The sequence below is a fragment of the Macaca nemestrina genome, chromosome 13 (assembly GCF_043159975.1).
Source record: "Macaca nemestrina isolate mMacNem1 chromosome 13, mMacNem.hap1, whole genome shotgun sequence".
Lineage (NCBI taxonomy): Eukaryota > Metazoa > Chordata > Mammalia > Primates > Cercopithecidae > Macaca > Macaca nemestrina.
In genome coordinates this window covers 69916058-69938347 of record NC_092137.1, presented here as the reverse complement: position 1 = coordinate 69938347, position 22290 = coordinate 69916058, and the positions used below count along the sequence as shown (strand labels likewise).

Genomic DNA, 22290 nt, shown 5'->3' with positions numbered 1-22290 from the left:
ACATGTGGTAATATTACCAACCACATGAATACCAGAAGACAAGCCTGATCAGAAGCCAAAGTGTCTCATTCCACAGACAGAAGTTATATACAGCATAAGACGGCTGTGCCTGGAGACAATGAATTTCCACATGCAGAAGGTGCGTTTTACATATCACTTAGTGAAACCTAACTTCATCAAGATCAAATGACGGTTCTAAATTAATATTTATCATTATACAAATATATGTATGTATCTATACATACATATAATGAGAAAGACATATATGTGTATATTTACCTATATATAAATGTAGAGAGAAATATCTGGAAGACTATATCTCAAGAGTGATTGCCTCTAGGAAAGGGACAATTCATACGTTTTTTAAAAAAATTTTTTGTAGAGACAGGGTCTCACTATGTTGCCCCAGGCTGGTCTTAACTCCTGGGCTCAAGCAATCCTACCACCTCAGCCTCCTAAAGTGCTGGGATTATAGGCGTGAGCCACCATGCCATATATCGTACTTCTTTGTCTTCATTTAGCTTGTCTATATTCTCTTACTCATTCCTTACACTTCTGTAATAACAAATAAAAATTAAAAAAAATTTCACTTGGAGGGGGAAATAACTGAATTCATAATCTTTAGTAAACAACCTAGAGTTTATAAAACAGATAAGCATGAACTTATAAACCAGTCCATGCATTGTATTGATGGCCCCAATTAAAGGCTACCTGGCTTCACACTCTTTGCTTTGTAATTTTGTTGTCCCTTCCTCCTGTTACTGAACATTCCTCTGGGAGTGTACTTAGGCCAATGGAATGTTATCAGACATGAGACGAGCAGGGACTTGAAAAGCACCTGTGCATTTCTGCATGCTCAGTAGTGCATCTCTCCCCCAGCATGATGGCTTGTCCCAGCTAGCCCACTGGAGGAATGCAAAGACACGCAGAGAAAAGCAGAGACCATCCTAGTCCCACAAGTTCCAGTCAATCCCCAATACATGAGAGAGCCCAGCTGAGATCAACTGCTGATTCCATGTGCAGCAGCAAGTCCCATCTAGATAGGAAGAATGGCTCAGCTGCCATGGCCTTGGGAGCAATGAGAATGAGTCTTCAGGCGTTTTGTTATCCACGTTGTTGGGTCAATAGAAAACTGATAATGGGCCAGGGGTGGTGGCTCACGCCTGTAATCCCAGCACTTTGGGAGGCCGGGACGGGTGGATCATGAGGTCAGGAGATCGAGACCATCCTGGCTAACCCAGTGAAACCCCGTCTCTACTAAAAATACAAAAAACTAACCAGGCGAGGTGGCAGCACCTGTAGTCCCAGGTACTCGGGAGGCTGAGGCAGGAGAATGGCGTGAACCCGGGAGGCAGAGCTTGCAGTGAGCTGAGATCTGGCCACTACACTCCAGCCTGGTGACAGAGCAAGACTCCGTCTCAAAAAACAACAACAAAAAAAAGAAAACTGATAACAAAGAATAGATAATATGCTGTGTGGAGAGGAGAAGAAAAGTATAAAAGAGACAAAAAAGAGAGAGAAGAACTGACATAAGTGTTGCCACAGCATCCCCCTACATCACATCACAGGGTATCCTGCCCAGTTCTACACGGATAGGCCAGAGTATTTTGTACATTAGACTAAATCAATCTATAACATCTTTATGGGACTTCTCTTTTTTTCTTTTTTTTTCAGGTCAGATGGGTAATGTGCTGAGGTCATAACAAGATTTGAGTGTGGCACATCTCACACATGTGTGTGAATACCCAATCATTATGCCCATGAACTACAAAAGGATCTCTTTCTTTTTTTCAATAGCTTTGTCGAGATATTCACATACCGGTTTACCTGTGTGAAGTGTACAATTCAATAGTTTTTTGTATATTCACAGAGTTGTGCAACCATCACCGCAATCAATTTTGGAATGCTTGTATCACCTCAAAAGAAAATCCTGTACCCATTAGCAGTCTCTCTCATTTCCCTCCCACCCTATCTGCCTCCACAGCTCTAGGCAACCACTAACCTACTTTCTATCTCTATAGACTTGCTTATTTTATTTTATTTTATTTTGAGATGGAGTCTCACTCTATTGCCCAGGCTGAAGTACAGTGGTGTGATCTCAGCTCACTTCAACCTCCACCTCCCAGGTTCAAGTGATTCTCACACCTCAGCCTCCTGAGTAGCTGGAACTACAGGTGTTCACCACCACACTTAGCTAATTTTTGTATTTTTAGTAGAGACAGGATCTCGTCATGTTGGCCAAGTTGGTCTCGAACTCCTGGCCTCAGGTGATCCTCCCACCTCGGCCTCCCAAAGTGCTGGGATTATAGGCATGAGCCACCACACCCAGCCTGATGTTTTATATTTTATGTGGTTCTTTGTTACTGGCGTCTTTTACTTAGCATAATGCTTTAAAGATTCATCCATGTTGTAGCATGTATCAGTACTTAATTCTTTTTTATTGTGGAATAATATTGCATTGTATGAATAATCTATATTTTGTTTATCCATTCATCAGTTACTGTACATTTTGGTTGTTTCCACTTTTCAGCTACTGTGAATAATGCTGCTATGAACATTTGTGTATATGTTTTCTTTGCAGACATATGCTTTTATTCCTCTTGGGCATATCACTATGACTGGAATTCCTGTGTCATTTGGTGATACTGTTTAACCTTTTGAGAAACTGGCAAACTGTTTTCCACCAGTTGCACATTTTACATTTCTACCAGCATTGTATGAGAGTTCCAGTTTCTCCACATCTTTGTCAACACTTGTTATTGTCTGTTTTTTTCAATTACAACTACCCTAATGGCTGTAAAGTAGTATCTCAGTGTGGCTTTGGTATGCATTTCCCTAATAATCAATGATGTTTAGCATCTTTTCATGTGTTTGTTGGCCATGTATGTACCTTCTTTGCAGAAATACCTATTCAGTCCGTGCTGGAGTGCAGTGGTGTAATTTTGGCTCACTGCAACCTCTGCCTCCCAGAGTCAAGCAATTCTCCTGTCTCATCCTTCTGAGTAGCTGGGATTACAGGTGCATACCACAACACTCAGCTGATTTTTGTATTTTTAGTAGACATGGGGTTTTGCCATGTTGGCCAGGCTGGTCTTGAACTCCTGAACTCAAGTGATCTGTCTGCCTCAGCCTCCCAAAGTGCTAGGATTACAGGCATGAGCCATTGCACCTGGCCAACATAGCATTACTTTAGAGGTGCAGTCACAGAAAACCATCCAAGAAGCCTACCTGGGTTCAAGGGGAAAGGACATAGATGCCATCTCTTGATTGAGGTGGGGGGTAGGGTTTTTGGAAGAGCACATAGGATTGAACATATTATTGCAACCAATTTTGAAAAATACAGTCTGCCGCAGGAAGTTTAATGTGACTTGTTGAATTAATGACAATTGTATACCATCAATAGTAATACTTATTGACACCTACTCTATGCAAGAATCTAACTGATAGTGCTGTTGTGAAGATTAACTGATTGATACTATTGATGTGAAGCACCTAGAACAGTGACTGGCACATAGTAAGTGCACATAGTAAGTAAATGTTAGGTGTACTCTACAGTTAAGACAAATTAGAAAGCTGTAACTATAGTGTTAGCTTATTACCCTTCCCACCATTCAATTTTCAGTTGTTCATTCTGCTATTCATTAAAAAACACACACACACACACACACACACACACACACACACAAGCTTTCTTGGTTTATGTCCTTATTTTGGTGGAAAAGCTTTCACCATCTGAAAGCTTCTTGAGAAAAGGTACATGGGAGATAAATATTTTGAAATTGTACGTGTCTGAAATCCATTTACCCCCACGCTTTACATTTTGATGGGTATGAGAATCTATGTTGGAAGTTATTTTCCCTCAGATTCTAAATACATTATTCCATTATCTTTCAGTTTCATGCGTTGCTACTGAGAAATCAGATGCCATTCTGATTCTGGATCCTTTATGTGAAACTTCATTTCCTCCTGGGTACTTGTAAGATCTTCTCTATGTCCACAGTCTTCTGAAGTTTTATCACAATGTGCCTTGCTGTGGTTCTGGTTTTGTCCATTGCACTGTACTCAGTGAGCACTTTCAATGTGGAAATTCATGCTCTTTAGTTCTCAAAATATATAATTAAATTATCTAATTCATTTCTTCCCCTGTTTCCCAGATGTCCAGGGCTGGCTTTCTGATCTTACCCTTTCTTATTTCTTTCCCTTCTCTTTGCCTTTTGCCTATGCATTCTAGGATATTTTCTAACTTTATCTTGTTAACATTCTGCTGAGTTTTTCGTTTTTGCTGTCGGATTTTTAATTTAAAAGAACTCCATTTGGTTCTCTGAGTGTTCATTTTTTAGAGTACTTATTCTTTTTTTATTGACACAGGGTCTTTCTATGTCACCCAGGCTAGAGTGCAGTGGCTGTTCACAGGCATGATAATAGCACACTACAACCTCAACCTGGGCTCAAGCAATTCTCCCACCTCAGCCTGTGGAGAATACAGGGACTACAGTCTTATGTCACCATGCCCAGCATTTCTGTTTTATCTGATCTTTCTCAGAGAAGCTCAATAGTAGATTTCTCAAAGTTTTCTTCTCCCCATAGTCTTTTTCTTCCTCATTTTGTTTTCCTTGTTAGTGTGTTTTGGATTCTATCTTTATTGTCAGATCCTTCCCTTATATTGTGATGACCTTTGGCTCTCTGCTCTTATTTAAGTGTGCCATATTTAGCAAAAAAAAAAAAAAAAAAAAGGAATGAAAGAAAAGAAAAAGAAACCAGGACATCTGGTTAAATTTGAATTTTAGATAAAACAACAAACAATTTTTAGTATAGGTGTGTCTCATTCAGTATTTAGGACATACTTATAGTACATGAGTATTTTATATTTTAGTAAAACATTACTTGGTGTTTCACTGAAAATCAAATTTAACTAAGTGTCCTGTATTTTATCTCGCAAACCTAAGAGTGAGATCTGCAAAGCTGCCTGGAAGCCCTGAGTGCGTGTGTAAGTGGGTGGGGCTTGACAAGGGTGAGTTGACCAACAGGTTCCTCCAGTTTCATTGCATAAATGATTACATCTCTTCAGATCTTTCCTCTTAGATTCCCCAGAGAAGAGTATTCCAAACTCTCCATCTTAGTGAGTTTGGTCCTGGCTGCCAGAGTTCTAGGAGCCAAGTGGGAAGAATACCAAGCAGCTCAGTAGATATCATCTTAAGTTTCATGTGGCTCTTCAATTTCAGTACAGTAGCCCTAGTCTTGTGTTCATCTCTTGGCCTTGATGAAAGATGGCTGCAAGTTCTTTGCACCCTCCCACCCCTCCCCACTCAGGGATGGAGCCTAATCCCCTTCCCTCGAATCTAGGCTGGCCCTAGTGACAGGCATGACTTATTGAACGCAACAGAAATAACGTTCATCAGCTTCCAAGCTTGCATAATAAGAAGTCTTGTACCTTCTGCCTGGATGTCTTGGAGTATCCTTTCTGGAAACCCTGAGCCTTCATGAAGGAAATCTGACCCTGAGCCTGCCATGTGAAGAGGGCATGTGTAGACGCTCTAGTTGACAGTGCCAGTCGAGACCAACCTTCCAGCTCTTCTTATCATGGTACCCAATATGTGAGTTCTCCAGACTGGCCCATCTGCCAGCTGGATAACACCAAGTGACCTTTCTTGATGCCAAGTGGAACAGAAGAATTGCTCAGTTCAAATTCAGAACCAGAAAATCATGAGATATAATGGTTATTGTTTTAAGTCATCTTCAAGTGTTGGGGTGGTTTTTAGGCAACCTTAGACAACCAGAACACCTCGACTACATCTGGTGTCCCCATTCCAGAGAGCCCTGCATGATTCTTCAGACAACATGCTTCCAATCATCCGCCCTGGCGGAAGAGGAGCCGTGGCCACTGTGCAGTGTTGGGGAGGCTCACTGCTTCTTGTACAGACTTACAAGAAATCATCCTGGATTTAGTCTCACCTACACACCCACTTTCAGATGCATCTAGTGCAAAAAACTCTCTTATCCCAAGAAATTCTACTGTCATGTTGCTTCTTGGTTTTCCCTACTTCTGGTTTGAAAGTCGGCTTTCTCAGATCTGCTAAGTCAGTTATCACCTGTTTGCTTTCCAGGTTCCAAACTCTTATTATTTTTTCTCTCTTCTTCCCTTGTCCTTGTGAGATTTAAAAAATTTTTGAGATCTACCTTACTCTGTCACCCAGGCTGGAGTGCAGTGGCAAGATCATAACTCACTGTAATCATAGCTCACTGCATTGTTTTTTCTAGAGCTGGGGTCTCATCATCTTGCACAGGGTGGTCTTAAACTCCTGGGCTCAAGCAATCCTCCTGCCTCAGCCTCCCAAAGTGCTGGGATTATAGGAATGAGCTACTGTGCCTTGTTACTCTTTTTCATTTAATAATAGTTTCTTGCATTGCATTTCTTCCTTAGTTTGATTTTCTTCATTCTGAAATACAAATTTTAGTAGCTCCTTTAGGAAAGGTCTATGAGTTTAAATTTTCTCAGCATTTTTTTTTTTTTGTCTGAAGCTTCCTTTATTTCATCTTATGCTTCAAGTATGCTTAGCTGGGTACAGAATTCTAGTTTTATTTTTATATTTTCCTACCCACTTTGAAGACATTAATCCTTTGTTTCTGGCCTATATTGTTGTCATGAGAAGTCTTCTGTCTGTCTAATTGCTATTTCCTTGTGAGTAATCTATATTTCCTCTCTTTGAGTTCTTAAGTCCGTCTGCATGTCTTTGTCAGTAAATGTAGCTATATGTGGATTTGCTTTTCTTTATGCTTTTAGGACTTATACTTCTGGAATTTGAAGAGTTACATCTTTTTTTGGTCCTGGACATTCTCAGTCATTGTCATTTGCCCCCTCCCTTCTATTATCTGTCTTATGTCTCCCTTCTATTTTAAGTATGTTCCTATCTTCCATATCTCAACTTTTCACTCATTCTCTCTCTCTCTCTCTCTCTCTCTCTCTCTCTCTCTCTCTCTCTCTCTCTCTCCCCCTTCTGGCAAATAGCCTCAGATTTATCTTCTAGTTAATTGGTTCTTTCTCTTTCATTGTGTCTTATCTGCTATTTAACCATTTGCTTTAAATTTCGGTGATTATGTCTTTCATTTCTAAAATTTCCCTTTGGTAGTTCTCTAGATTTACCTGTTGTTTCTTCATACACTCTTTTTCCTAATCATAGGGTTTTGATTTCTGATTTCATTTGTAATTATTTTAAACAATATTTATTTTACATCGCCTTTTAGAATGTTAGTCTAATATTTCAGGATTTTAAGGCTCCAATGCTCTTGTTTTGTTCTCTTAACTGAGCTCATGGGTGATTTTTTTTCTTGTGTTTTATGCTGTTTTTCTATGAACTCTTTTTTACACTGATTTGTTTTAGTCCATGAGACCTTCACGTGACCTTGGTTGAAGGAGTATCCACAGTGATGTTACGTTTGCTCCTGTAAGTGCCTCTAGGGTTTACCATTGGCCCAGAATCAATTTTTATGTTAACTTCTTAATTTAAGGGTTTCTTGACCACAAGGAGAGTATAAAGCAAAGTCAAAAGCAATGTGAAAAGCAGGTCTGGGTTTTTAATGACTCCACAGAAATTCTTTTTTCTTACTCTTTCTTCTGCATATATAAAGACAGACAAGAAATACATACATACATACATACATGCATACATACAGATAGACAAGAAAATATCTATTTTCTTGTCACCTCTCTGGGCTGGTGAGTAGATTTTTTTCTACGTTTCCTTTCACTGAGGGTGCCACTCTGAGAGTTCCAGCTTCACACAGGATTATCTGTCTGTAGCAGGCCCAGGACTAGGTGCTTTATTTCTAGGTATGCCTTAAAATCCAAGTTCTTGACTTACGGCATCTTCTCCCGAGCCCCCATTACCCCCAGCAATTGCAATGATAGCTGGAATCTTTTCCCTCTGATTTCAAGACCTGCTTCCTTTCTGTCACCTGCCAACTTACATTTCTTTCTTGCAAGCACGAAAGCTATACGTTTAAAATCTCACCTTGTTGCCCCAGACTGGTCTCGAACTCCTGGCCTCAAGCAATCCTCCTGCCACAGCCTCCCAAAGAGCTAGGATTACAGGTGTGAGCCACCATGCCCTGCTCTATTGCTGATTTTTATACATGATTCTTACTTAACTATTCTGAAAACCAAATACTTGTATTTGACACATGCCATACATAGTAACAAAAGCATCACTTGAGCCCAGGAGTTCAAGGCTGCAGTGAGCTATTGATCACACCACTGCACTCCAGCCTAGGTGACAGAACAAGACCTTGTCTCTAAAAGAAGAGATAATAAAAAAGTAAATAAATAAATAAGAAAAGCATACAATGCCTTTTATCACACTCCTCACTTAATGACTTACTTGTAACTTTAGTGACACATTTTAGTGCATTGTTTCAAAATAAGTAATAAATAGCATATTCTTTTCATCTTGGTTTATAACATAAAGTGGAGAAGCCAATTACATTAGAGCAGTCTAACTTTCATCTTGTCGTTACTAATGTTTCTAGATGCTATCTCTAATTTATTTTCCAATGGTTTATAATCTTTCTTGAAACATATATGAACACATATTTGTATTGCAAATCAACTTAGACAAAAAAGAAGTTAGACTTTTTTTCACAAAGTAACCCTGATTTACCTGGTTTGTTTCACAAATAGGACTGACTTTACTAACTAGATCTGTTTTCATAAACTAAATGAGCAAAATCTGCATCTCCTCAGGTTTGACAAAAATAAATTTAGATTGGCCAGGCACGGTGACTCACGCCTGTAATCCCAGCACTTTGGGAGTCCAAGGCAGGTGAATCACGAGGTCAGGAGTTCGAGACCAGCCTGACCAACATGGTGAAACCCCGTCTCTACTAAAAATGCAAAAAAAATTAGCCGGGCAAGGTGACGCACACCTGTAATCCCAGCTACTCTGGAGGCTGAAGCAGGAGAATCGCTTGAATCAGGGAGGTGGAGGTTGCAGTGAGCCAAGATGGCACCACTGTACTCCAGCCTGGGCGACAGAGCAAGACTCCGTCTCAAAAAAAAGTAAATAAATAAAAAATAATAATAAATTTAAATCACATTATAAGAACAGCATTTTACCAAGAAATAATTGTATTGAAAAGGTGCTTTGAAGTGAATATTATTTCTATTTTCTGAACTCTCTCTGAGAATACTGGGTTAAACAAAGTACCGCTAAGAGAAATAATAGCAGTCATTTGTTAAATCTTGGTGAAACTGTTTTGATATCTTTCCTAGAAAGTGAGGGTATGAACAGCCTCAACAGCTGGGGAATAAATTTGTGCAAGGAGAGGTTTCTATTGTTTGCTTTTTATTTTTATATTTATTTATTTATTTATTTTTTGAGACGGAGTGCAGTGGTGCAAATCTCAGCTCACTGCAGCCTCTGCCTCCCAGGCTCAAGCAATTCTCCTGCCTCAGTCTCCCAAGTAGCTGGGATTACAGGAGTGTGCCACCACAGCAAGCTAATTTTTTGTAGTTTTAGTAGAGACGAGTTTTTGCCATGTTGGCGAGGCTGGTCTCCAACTCCTGGGCTCAAGTGATCCTCCTGCCTCGGCCTTTCAAAGTGTTGGGATTACAGGTGTGTGCCACTGTGCCCTGTTTATTTTTTTTTGTTTTTGATAGAATTTAAAGAGGATTGTTGAAGTTAAAGTTGATACATTTTTAAGAATAATTTTTGAAAATAAAACCTTTGAATATTTTTGCTTATATCTCGGGGTGCAAAGAAATAAGTAATAGTATTAAAGGGAACTTCTTCAAGCCTCATCCACTTATACATTGAACAAGTTACCCCAATGCTTATATCTATAAAAATTTTTAAATAGGCATAGAATTGATAGAATTAGTGAACAAAAATTTTTAAATCCCCATTCACCTTGTGAATAAATGCATTTCCAGTATGTTTTTATTTTTTGTGATTATCAAAATTTGTATTATACATATATTGTTCTAATCAATTGTATAAAGTTAATAAGTAGCATAAATCAATCCAGAAGAAAAATTTTAACACTTAGAGACTTATACTCACAGGAAGTTAAAAGCTTAAATTTAAAAGTATATCCATATTTGATCATAGAGAATTATAATATAAAACCAATAAAAGAATTCCCAGCATAAAATTATTACTTTAGAATAAAATATTTGGGGAAGCAAAAATATATGTTCTAGTAGAAAAAGCAATAACGTGAACTTTCTAACTGTTGGAGAATAAGTATGATGATGGTGAATATAGTCCATCGAATATGTGATATTTAGTCTCCATTGCATACATAAAAATAGTAATATAAGTTTTCTTTTATTTATAAGATGCCAAAAATTATATCCTTTGTAATCATTTAGAGTTGTGATGAAATTTCTATATGTCAACTTTAAAATATATGAGAGAGTACAAGGTGTTAAAAATTAATGTAGTGTGCCAGGCACGGTGGCTCACGCTTGTAATCCCAGCACTTTGGGAGGTCGAGGTGGGTGGATCACAAGGTCAGGAGTTCAAGACCAGCCTGACCAAAACAGTGAAACCCCGTTTCTACTAAAAATACAAAAATTAGCTGGGTGTGGTGGCGGGCACCTGTAATGCCAGCTACTTGGGAGGCTGAGGCAGGAGAATCGCTTGAACCCAGGAGGCAGAGGTTGCAGTGTGCCGAGATTGTGCCACTGCACTCCAGCCTGGACAGCAGAGAGACTCCATCTCAAAAAAAAAAAAAAAAAAAAAAAAAAAAAAAAAAATTAATGTAGTGATTGTATCAGCAAAAACATTGGAAAACCACTGTAATAGTTCACAGTGTATGATATTTCACAGTTGTTTCCAGCAGAAAGGCTGTATATTTCTACTGTGGCCTAATCTCTGCCCTCCTGTTACACCAGCAAGAACTAATGACCAGGTGCAGTGGCTCACACCTGTAATCTCAGCACTCTGGGAGACTGAGGCAGGCAGATCACCTGAGGTCAGGAGTACAAGACCAGGCTGGCCAACATGGTGCAACCCCATCTCTACTAAAACTACAAAAATTAGCTGGGCGTGGTGGCGCATGCTTGTAGTCCCAGCTACTCAGGAGGCTTAGGGAGGAGAATAGCTTGAACCCAGGAGGCGGAGGTTGCAGTAAGAGGAAATCAGGCCACTAAACTCTATCCTGGGGGACAAAACGAGAGTTCATCAAAAAAAAACCCCAAAACTGCTGTATGTTGTATTTGGAAAATATGTGCAGAGAAGCACTAAACTCTGAAGTTTCTAATGAACTGGGGTCAATACTGTATTCAGTAGTTCAGTAGTTATGACCAAGCATCATGTATATTTTTTAAAATTACACTTTAAGTTCTGGGATACACGTGCAGAACGTGCAGGTTTGTTACACAGGTATACACGTGCCATGGTGGTTTGCTGCGCCCATCAACCCATCATCTACATTAGGTATTTCTCCTAATGCTATCCCTCCCCTAGCTCCCTACCCCCCGACAGGCCCCTGTGTGTGATGTTCCCCTCCCTATGTCCATGTGTTCTCATTGTTCAACTCCCACTTACGAGTGACAACATGTGGTGTTTGGTTTTCTGTTCCTGTGTTAGTTTGCTGAGAATGATGGTTTCCAGCTTCATCCATGTTCCTGCAAATGACATGAACTTATCTTTTTTTATGACTGCATAGTATTCCATGGTGTAAATGTGCCACATTTTCTTTATCCATTCTATCATTGATGGGCATTTGGGTTGGTTCCAAGTCTTTGCTATTGTGGACAGTGCTACAATAAACATACGTGTGCATGTGTCTTTATAGTGGAATGATTTATAATCCTTTGGGTATATGCCCAGTAATGGGATTGCTGGGTCAAATGGTATTTCTGTTTCTAGATCCTTGAGGAATCACCACACTGTTTTCCACAATGGTAGAACTAATTTATACTCCCACCAACAGCGTAAAACCATTGCTCTTTCTCCACATCCTCTCCTGCATCTGTTGTTTCCTGACTTTTTTTTTTTTTTTTTTTTTGAGACGGAGTCTCACTTGGTCGCCCAGGCTGGAGTGCAGTAGCACGATCTCAGCTCACTGCAAGCTCCTCCTCCCGGGTTTACGCCATTCTCCCGCCTCAGCCTCCCGAGTAGCTGGGACTACAGGCGCCCGCCACCTCGCCCGGCTAGTTTTTTTGTGTGTGTATTTTTTAGTAGAGACGGGGTTTCACCATGTTAGCCAGGATGGTCTTGATCTCCTGACCTCGTGATCCTCCCATCTCAGCCTCCCAAAGTGCTGGGATTACAGGCTTGAGCCACCAAGCCCGGCCGTTTCCTGACTTTTTAATGACCGCCATTCTAACTGGCATGAGATGATATCTCATTGTGGTTTTGATTTGCATTTCTCTAATGACCAGTGATGATGAGCTTTTTTTTGTATGTTTGTTGGCTGCATAAATGTCTTCTTTTGAGAAGTGTCTGTTCATATCCTTCGCTCACTTTTTGATGGAGTTGTCTGTTGTTTCCTTGTAAATTCGTTTAAGTTCCTTATAGATTCTGGATATTAGCCCTTTTTCAGATGGATAGATTGCAAAAATTTTCTCCCATTCTGTAGGTTGCCTGTTCACTCTGATGATAGTTTCTTTTGCTGTGCAGAAGCTCTTTAGTTTAATTAAATTCCATTTGTCAATTTTGGCTTTTGTTGCCATTGCTTTTGGTGTTATTGTCATGAAGTCTTTGCCCAGGCCTCTGTCCTGAATGGTATTGCCTAGGTTTTCTTCTAGGGTTTTTATGGTTTTAGGTCTTACATTTAAGTCTTTAATCCATCTTGAGTTAATCTTTGTATAATACAAGGTGTAAGGAAGGGGCCCAGTTTCCGTTTTCTGCATATGGCTAGCCAGTTTTCCCATCACCATTTATTAAATAGGGAATCCTTTCCCCATTGCTTGTTTTTGTCAGGTTTGTCAAAGATCAGATGGTTGTAGATGTGTGGTATTATTTGTGAGGCCTCTGTTCTGTTCCATTGGTCTATATATCTGTTTTGGTACCAGTACTATGCTGTTTTGGTTACTGTAGCCTTGTAGCATAGTTTGAAGTCAGGTAGTGTGATACCTCCAGCTTTGTTCTTTTTGCTTAGGATTGTCTTGGCTATCCAAAAATCCTCAGTAAAATACTGGCAAACCGAATCCAGCAGCACATCAAAAAACTTATCTGCCACAATCAAGTCAGCTTCATCCCTGGGATGCAAGGCTGGTTCAACATATGCAAATCAATAAACATAATCCATCACATAAACAGAACCAATGACAAAAACCACATGATTATCTCAATACATTCAGAAAGGGCCTTCGATAAAATTCAACACCCCTTCATGCTAAAAACTGTCAATAAACTAGGTATTGATGGAACGTATCTCAAAATAATAAGAGCTATTTATGACAAACCCACACCCAATATCATACTGAATGGGCAAAAGCTGGAAGCATTTCCTTTGAAAACCAGCACAGGACAAGGATGCCCTCTCTCACCACTCCTGTTCAACATAGTATTGGAAGTTCTGGCCAGGGCGATCAGGCAAGACAAAGAAATAAAGAGTATTCAAATAGGAAGAGAGGAAGTCAAATTGTCTCTGTTTGCAGATGACATGATTGTATATTTAGAAAACCCCATCGTCTCAGCCCAAAATCTCCTTAAGCTGATAAGCAACTTCAGCAAAGTCTCAGGATATAAAATCAATGTGCAAAAATCACAAGCATTCCTATACACCAATAATAGACAAACAGAAAACCAAATCATGAGTGAACTCCCATTCATAATTGCTACTAAGAGAATAAAATACCTAGAAATACAACTTTCAAGGGATGTAAAGGATCTCTTCAAGGAGAGCTACAAACCACTGCTCAAGGAAATAAGAGAGGACACAAACAAATGGAAAAACATTCCATGTTCATAGATAGAAAGAATCAATATTGTGAAAATGGTCATACTACCGAAAGTAGTGTATAGATTCAATGCTATCCCCATCAAGCTTCCATTGACTTTCTTCACAGAATTAGAAAAAAACTACTTTAAATTTCATATGGAACCAAGCATCATATTTTAAGACTTCACAAGGAGGCACGGCTAAGGACTGGTGCCTAGCCCTCCAAAATACCTTCTAGGGGAAAGACAGTCACTGTTACAGTTCTCAGCTTAGGCAAGAGGGAAAGACATAGTGTCCAATCATAAATGAGTTTCCAAGGCTGGTTTAGGAAATGGTGTCACAAGGGGCCCGGGGTAATTGCTAGGCTATGCTAAGAAGTGTATGGAGGCTGGGATTCGGGAATGAGGGTATTTTCCTCTCAGGAACAGAGAAATGCAGGAGGGCATTTGGTTCATGTGTCCCCAGGACTCTACTGCTGGTGAAATCTAAGGATGAGGTGACTATATGTTCCAGTTTACCTGGGCAGTTCAGTCAATTATTTTTGTCCTAGCATAATTTTCATTGTCCCCCCTTTCACTCCCAAAGCATCTCAATTGGACTGTAAGTTATATATCATTTACATATACTGCACGTGTCTATTCTCCATTTCTGTACTTATCTAACTGTGGACCAGTAACAAAGTTCAAGGACCGGCACTGGTTTGTGGATCAACACTTTGAGTAGCATGGTTTTAGGAGTCAGAATAAGACTTCTAGTAGGACATCCTTTACTCTAGTGTTTAGTGATTGTTCAAATAGTCCTGAAGAACTGAATCCAGAGTTCCAGATCTGGCTCCTGTGTGGATGATGTGTAGCTTCTTGTTTTTCCTCAGACACAGATCACACCCCATAGCCAAAATGTGTTCTGTGACACAGGGACATCCAACTAAGAGGCTGTGAACTAAGGGAGAAAGATCTTAAGAATCCATGTCTCACTAAGGATAGGGCAGGAACATTTGTACTGCTCTCTCTGACCATTTCAGGAACCCCACTCTGTATTTTATGTCAAGTATAACAAGGACATCTTAGTTCAATTCTTTCTTTTTTGCGGGGGATGAAATCTTGCTCTGTCACCTGGGCTAGGGTGCAGTGGCGCTCTCTGGGTTCACTACAACCTCCACATCCTGGGTTCAACTGATTCTCCTGCCTCAGCCTCCCGAGTAGCTGGGATTACAGGCACCTGCCATTATGCCTGACTAATTTTTGTATTTTTAGTAGAGACAAGGTTTCACTATGTTGGCCAGGCTGGTCTCGAACGCCTGACCTCAAGTGATCAGCCTGCCTCAGCCTCCCAAAGTGCTGGGATCACAGGCGTGAGCCACCACACCCAGCCTTAGTTCAATTCTTTAATGTGCCCATTCCAGTCAACACAACCGGTTTTCAAAATGAAAAGGCTAAGTTCTAATTTAAGAAGCCATCTGACTAGAGGTCCCTAAGGCTTCTCGCAACAACCTATTAAAATTCCTTAAAAGAAAGATTGACTCAGCAACACTGCTCATCTAAGGATGAGTAAACAGAAAAAAATTACAACCATCTCATAGGTTTATGAGAAGATTCTACAGCATATAACAAGAAAACACAACACTCAAGATGAGGAAGAGGCTGGGCGTGGTAGCTCACGTCTGTAATCCCAGCACTTTGAGAGTCTGAAGTGGGTGGATCACTTGAGTTCAGGAGTTCGAGGCCAGCCTTGCCAACATGGCAAAACCCTGTCTCTACTAAAAATACAGAAAATTAGCTGGGCATGGGCCTGTAGTCCCGGCTTCTTGGGAGGCTGAGGCGGGAGAATCTCTTGAATCTGGGAGGCAGAGGTTGCAGTGAGCTGAGATTGCGCCACTGCCCTCTAACCTGGGTGACAGAGTGAGATTTCATCTAAAAAAAAAAAATCAACTTTATGTTTGCAATAAAAATTCAATAAAAAGGCCAAGAATACAGTGGCTCATGCCTGTAATCCCAGTGTTTTTGGAGGCTGAGACAGGATTGCTTGAATCCAGGAAGCTGAGGCTGGAATGAGCTGAGATCACGCCACTGCACTCTAGCCTGGGCAACAGAGTGAGTGAGACTCTGTCTCCAAAAAACAAACAAACAAACAAAAAGACAAATAGATACTTAAAAAGAGATAATATACAGATTGAGGTAAAAAGGGAGAGCTGGAGGTAAGACAAGTAAGAATCAAAATAAACTAGACCAGGTAATGAACATCTCCAAGAAAGCAAATACGCCTTGCTGTGTCCCCCAGGGTGGAGTGCAGTGGTGTGATCATAGTTTACTGTAACCTCGAGTTCCTGGGCTCAAGCAATACTCTCGCCTCATTCTCCCAAGTGGGTAGGACTCTAGGCACATGGAACCATGCCTGGCTAACATCGTCATCTCTTTGTTCTTTTCCTCTACTTTCTGAGAGAGCTTCTCAAGTTTGCTGTCCAGGTCACTCAGTTTTTCACTGCTTCTAATGTAGTTTTAAATTCTGGGCCAGGCGCGGTGGCTCATGCCTGTAATCCCAGCACTTTGGGAGGTCAAGGCGGGTGGATCACGAAGTCAGGAGATGGAGACCATTCTGGCTAACATGGTGAAACCCTATCTCTATTAAAAAATACAAAAAATTAGCTAGGCGTGGTGACTGGCGCCTGTAGTCCCAGCTACTCAGGAGGCTGAGGCAGGAGAATGGTGTGAACCCAGGAGGTAGAGCTTGCAGTGAGCCGAGATCGTGCCACTGCACTCCAGCCTGGGCGACAGAGTGAGATTCCGTCTCAAAAAAAAAAAAAAAAAAAAAAAAAAATCAGCCGGGTGTGGTGGCATGTGCCTGTAATTCCAGCTACTCAGGAGGCTGAGGCAGGAGAATCACTGGAACCCGGCGGGCAGAGGCTGCAGTGAGCTGAGATTGTGCCACTGCAATCCAGCCTGGGCAACAGAGCAAGACTCCATCTCAAAACAAAATAAACAAACAAACAAAAAAACCTTGTCTTAAAAAAAAAAAAAAAGGGAGCCATGTGGTGACTCATATCTGTAATCCCAGTACTTTGGAAGGCCAAGGTGGGTGGATCATCTGAAAGGTCAGGAGTTCAAGACCAGCTTAGCCAACATGGTGAAACCCCGTCTCTACTAAAAATACAAAAATTCACCAGGTGTGGTGGTGGGTACCTGTAATCCCTGCTACTCGGGAGGTTGAGGCAAAAGAATCGCTTGAACCTGGGAGGCGGAAGTTGCAGTGAGCCGAGATCGAGCCTCCAGCCTGGGCAACAGAGTGAGACTCTGTCTCAAAAAAAAAAAAAGAAAAGAAAATGATAACAGATGAGATCATAGACACAAAGGGTAGAGAATGGAGACTTGACATGTACATGGTTGTTGTTCCAAAGAAGAAGATGAGACCTTCAGGGCATAAACCCATGAAGACAAGAAAATAGTACAGGGGACAACAGCACTAAACTTTTGGAAGAGGGACAGCAAATAAACGAGTGAAAAATGATTTAGCAGATCAGAGGAGGTAGTGTCAAAAGCCAGTAGCAGAGAGAGTTGAGAACAAACCTGATCCATATCACTGAGTCTTCAAAAGGCTCAGGAAGTGGTTGCAAAAAGTACCTTAGAGTTCCTCCTCTGGGGGAACACAGGGCAAGGCTGAGAGACAGAGTTCAGCACTGATGCAGAGAATGAGATCTTCAGGGCGTAAACCCTGGAAGACAAGAAAATAGTACAGGGGACAACAGCACTAAACCTTTGGAAGAGGGACAGCAAAGAAACGAGTGAAAAATGATTTAGCTTCTCCCCTGGGTCTCTCCGGAACTGGGTCCTCCAAAACAAGTGATCGGTTTTTGCCTCCTATGCAGAACACTGAAAGCATCTTCTCTGGGGAATTCTGACAAGTCCAGGTCTAAGGAAATCAACTTTTGAGGTTCACCCTCTAGTGTCCCTTCTAGTCAATAAGTTATACCTAAGCACTATTTCCAATCAGCTTTTCAAATCCTCAGTTTTATTTTGTATTTGTTTTGAGACACGGTCTTGCTCTGTGCCCAGGCTGGAGTCCAGTGGCAGGATCACACCTCACTGCAAACTCCACCTCCCAGGTTCAAGCGATCCTCCCACCTTAGCCTCCCAAGTAGCTGGGACTACAGGCACGCACCACCACACCTGGCTAATTTTTGTGTTTCGTAGAGATGGGGTTTTGCCATGTTGTCCATGTTGGTCTCAAACTCCTGGGCTCAAGCAATCTGCCCACCTCAGCCTCCTAAAGTACTGGGGTTCCAGGTGTGATCCCAGCCTGGAATTCCATGCACAGCCTCAAATTCCCGGTTTTAAATATGGATAACCAAGGATTATCAAATGTTAAGGAAAGACTTGAAGATGAAATATAGAGAGTAAACCAACCAAATAAGCAGCACTGAAGGAAACAGAAACCATGTAAGGAGAAAACGTTAAAAAGAAGTATTTAAGGGAGAAAAAAGTACTGTTAAAATTTTAAAAATGATAAATATATCAATTATTCAATGGAAGAGTTGGAAGATAAAGGCAAGGAAATATTTCAGGAAGAACAACAAAACAAAAATATTTTTAATAGATGGACAATAGAAAATTCAGGAAGAGAAAACAGAAGAAAACACAGGGTAAAAATCAACAATGAATGAAGTAATTCAAGAAAATGTCCAGAACTGAAGGATGTGCATTTCTAGAAGAATGGTGGGGACAAATAGAATACCCTACAAACAGAGCATCAGAGAGAGAGAGAGAGGGAGAGAGACTGATTCACACAGAGGATCAGTTGTCAGACCGGCTTTACACTGCACAAGAACAGCACTGAAACCTAGAAGATGACAGAGCAATTTCTTCACAATTCTAAAAAAAGAAAATTCCACTCTCAAATTGCAAACTAGACAAATAATCAAGTGTCAGAGTAGTAGGAAAACATGTCAGACATGGTAATTTAAAAACGTTTACCTTCTGTACACTGTTCTCAACATAGCACTGAAGATGTGCTGCATCAAAATGAGGAGAAACCAAGAAGATACAAGACACAAAAACAGAGGCTCCAGCACAGGAAGAAAGCAAAGAGGATTCCCAAGATGATGGTGAAGGGAAATCATAAGATGTCAACTGCATATCAGGCCTGGAGGGCATATCAGATTGAGGCAGGTCAGAAGGCTCCTAGATTCTTATAGAAAGATGAAATTGATAGAATATCTAATGTGAATGAACATCTTGATGGGTGGTGAAGAGTTTGAAGGTAAGGTAGTGAAAGTGTATAGGAAACTAAAGGAATGAAAAGAAAGACAGTTACTAGCTCCAAAATGTTATATGAGAAAAGAAAATAAATAGACTTTACTACATAGCTCAGCTGTAAATAGTGTTTACTTATTAACAATGATGTCAGGCTGGGTGCCGTGGCTCACACCTGTAATCCCAGCACTTTGGGAGGCTGAGGTGGGTGAATCACTTGAGATCAGGAATTCGAGATCAGTCTGGCCAACATGGTGAAACCCCATCTTTATTAAAAATACAAAAATTAGCTGGGCCTGGTGGCGTGCACCTGTAGCCCCAGCTACTCGGGAGACTGAGGCAGGAGAAACGCTGGAGCCTGGGAGGCAGAGGCTGCAGTGAACCAAGATGGCGCCGCTGCACTCCAGCCTGGGCAACAGAGCCAGTGGCAAAACAAACAAACAAACAAACAAACAAAAAAACACAGAAAAGTCTCAAACAAACAAACCCAAAACAATAAGGCAAGCACTGATTATTAATCTAACCTAACAAAAATCTAACCAAAATTATGATATAGGTGGTTTTTTTGTTTTGTTTTTTGAGACAGGGTCTTGCTTTATTGCTCAGGCAGGAATGGACTGGTGCGATCATCCTCACTGCAGCCTGAAACTCCTGGGCTCAAGCGACTGGATTTCTGACTCTGCCTCCTGACTATGACTATGGTCAGCTAAGACTATGGGACTATGCCACCATGCCCAGCTTCTTCGCCCTGAGGAGAAGAAACATCTCAATCTGTGAACAGAATTAAAAGAATCTATTGCCTAGACCTATTCTTGTGAAAGTTTTAAATTTTTAGAATAAAAAATCCTACAATAAAATTTACTACAAAGGAACAAAGATAAGTAAGGTTTTAGACTCAACAATAAACATATGTCTTCTTTTATGAAGACATAAAAATTTGAAGGGAAAAATTGTATCCAAGAATTCTTTACCTAGCCAATGTATCTTCTCTTTTATTTACTTATTTATTTTATGTATACTTTGTTTTATTCATAATTTGTAATATTCTTGGATATCAAAAGTAATCCTAATGACGGCTGAATTTAACAAAGAAATGTTAACATCATTTAAAAACACATACTGATCCATCTCATTCAATGGTAATAGTCTCATTTAATGATCATTTAAAGGGATGTTAAAAACAAACATGCACACAATTGTAGTTTTCTTATGAAAACTATTTCATTATTGGTGGGTAGCGCATATATGTATTGTTTAAATAATGTAGAGGTGACTGCACAACTGCGAGATGGGTAACTAGATCGATAACCAGCTCAATGATAAACTAGTTAACAAGTAACTAAATATTTAAAAGGTGAAAGATTTATATGATCTGAAGAGAAACCAGAGTATTAAATATTTTAAATACAGTTCTTGTTTAGATCATCTTTTGTTTTGATCACCTTCTTGGTCAGGGGAAAAGCCTGCTGGTCACAATGAAATATATTAAGAGCAAATATGATATCCATTCCTAAGGGTTTCTTTAAGCTTCCAACTCCAGGACAAGCCCAAGTTAGTAGTGATCCATCGGTAATGCTCTTCCCACCTATCTACCAGGCAGACATTGGAAGCTTCACACCAAGCCTCAGAGTCTGAGTGTAGCCCATTCCAATTAAACTAGTATTGTTGACTTTTGCATTTATGGGTCTTTTGAAAAAGGTTATTGCAAAGGATACAGATGAAAACATGCATACGGCAAGGCATGGGAAGGGGTGCAGAGCTTCCATGACCTCTAAGGCATGGCACCCTCTAGTAACCTCCATGTCTTCAGCTCTCCAGAAGCTCTTTTCACTTATTATTATTTTTTTATGAGACAGCGTCTCACTCTGTCGCCCAGACTGGAGTGCAGTGGTGCTATCATTCTCACTGCGGCCTTGAACTCCCGGGTTCAACTGATCATCCTTCCTAGCCTCCCAAGTAGCTAGGACTACAGGCAGCAGGCCACCATGCCTGGCTAACTTATTTTTATTTCTTTTTATTTTTTTGAGACAGAGTCTCACTCTGTCGCCCAGGCTGGAGTGCAGTGGTGTGATCTTGGCTCACCGCAAGCTCTGCCTCCCGGGTTCACGCCATTCTCCTGCCTCAGCCTCCTGAGTAGCTAGGACTACAGGTATCCGCCACTACCATGCCTGGCTAATTTTTTTTGTATTTTTAGTAGAGACGGGGTTTCACCGTGTTAGCCAGGGTGGTCTCAATCTCCCGACCTCGTGATCCGCCTGCCTCGGACTCCCAAAGTGCTGGGATTACAGCCGTGACCCACCGTGCCCGGCCCTATTTTTACTTTTTTGTAGAAACAGGGTCTCACTTTGTTGCCCAGGCTGATCTACAACTCCTGGCCTCAAGTGATTCTTCTGCCTCAGCCTCCTAAAGCACTGAGATTATAGTTGTGAGTCACCCACCCAACCCATTTTCACTTTTAAAGACAACAAAAGGACACTCACATAGCTTTCTTGAAAAAATTACTTGATGAGATATTCTAACCTGTCTGAAAGATGACCCAACTCAAAGATCACGGTATAAAAGAACTCTCAGTAGGAATGAAAATAAGGCAAACAAAGAAATGTATTAATATATTTTATGACTGTGGTTTCAAAACAGAATTCATTTCATTATTTGATTTTATTTATTTTTAAGAGTCTCACTCCGTGGCCTGGGCTGGAGTGCAGTGGTTCTCTCTCAGCTCACTGCAACCTCCACCTCCTGGGTTCAAGCGATTCTCTTGCCTTAGCCCTCCGAGTAGCTGGGATTACAAGTGCCCACCACCATGCCCAGCTCATTTTTTGCATTTTTAGTAGAGATAGGGTTTCACCATGTTTGCCAGTCTGGTCTCGAACTCTTGACCTCAAGTGATCCACTCGCCTTGGCCTCCCAAAGTGCTCAGATTACAGGCGTGAGCCACTGCACCCAGCCTCAAAACAGAATTCAAATGTGAAAAAGTATTAAAAGACAGGCTGGGCATGGTGGCTCATGCTTGTACTCCCAGCACTTTAGGAGGTTGCAGATCACTTGAGCGCAGGAGTTTGAGATCAGCCTGGGCAACATGGTGAAACCTTTTCCTACTAAAAATACAAAAATTAACCAGGCATGGTGGTGTGTGCCTGTAATCCTATCTTCTTGG

The 22290-nt window shown here is 40.8% G+C and overlaps 1 protein-coding gene and 1 non-coding gene across 2 annotated transcripts in view; one reads left to right on the top strand and one right to left on the bottom strand.

Moving 5' to 3' along the window:
* LOC105465203 (AP2 associated kinase 1) overlaps window positions 1-22290 on the top strand; it is a 223190-nt gene that overhangs the window by 5730 nt on the left and 195170 nt on the right. The window lies entirely within an intron of this gene.
* LOC112423741 (small nucleolar RNA U13) lies at window positions 1674-1777 on the bottom strand. Its single transcript, XR_003014302.1, has one exon. It is a non-coding gene; the product is annotated as a small nucleolar RNA U13 (small nucleolar RNA).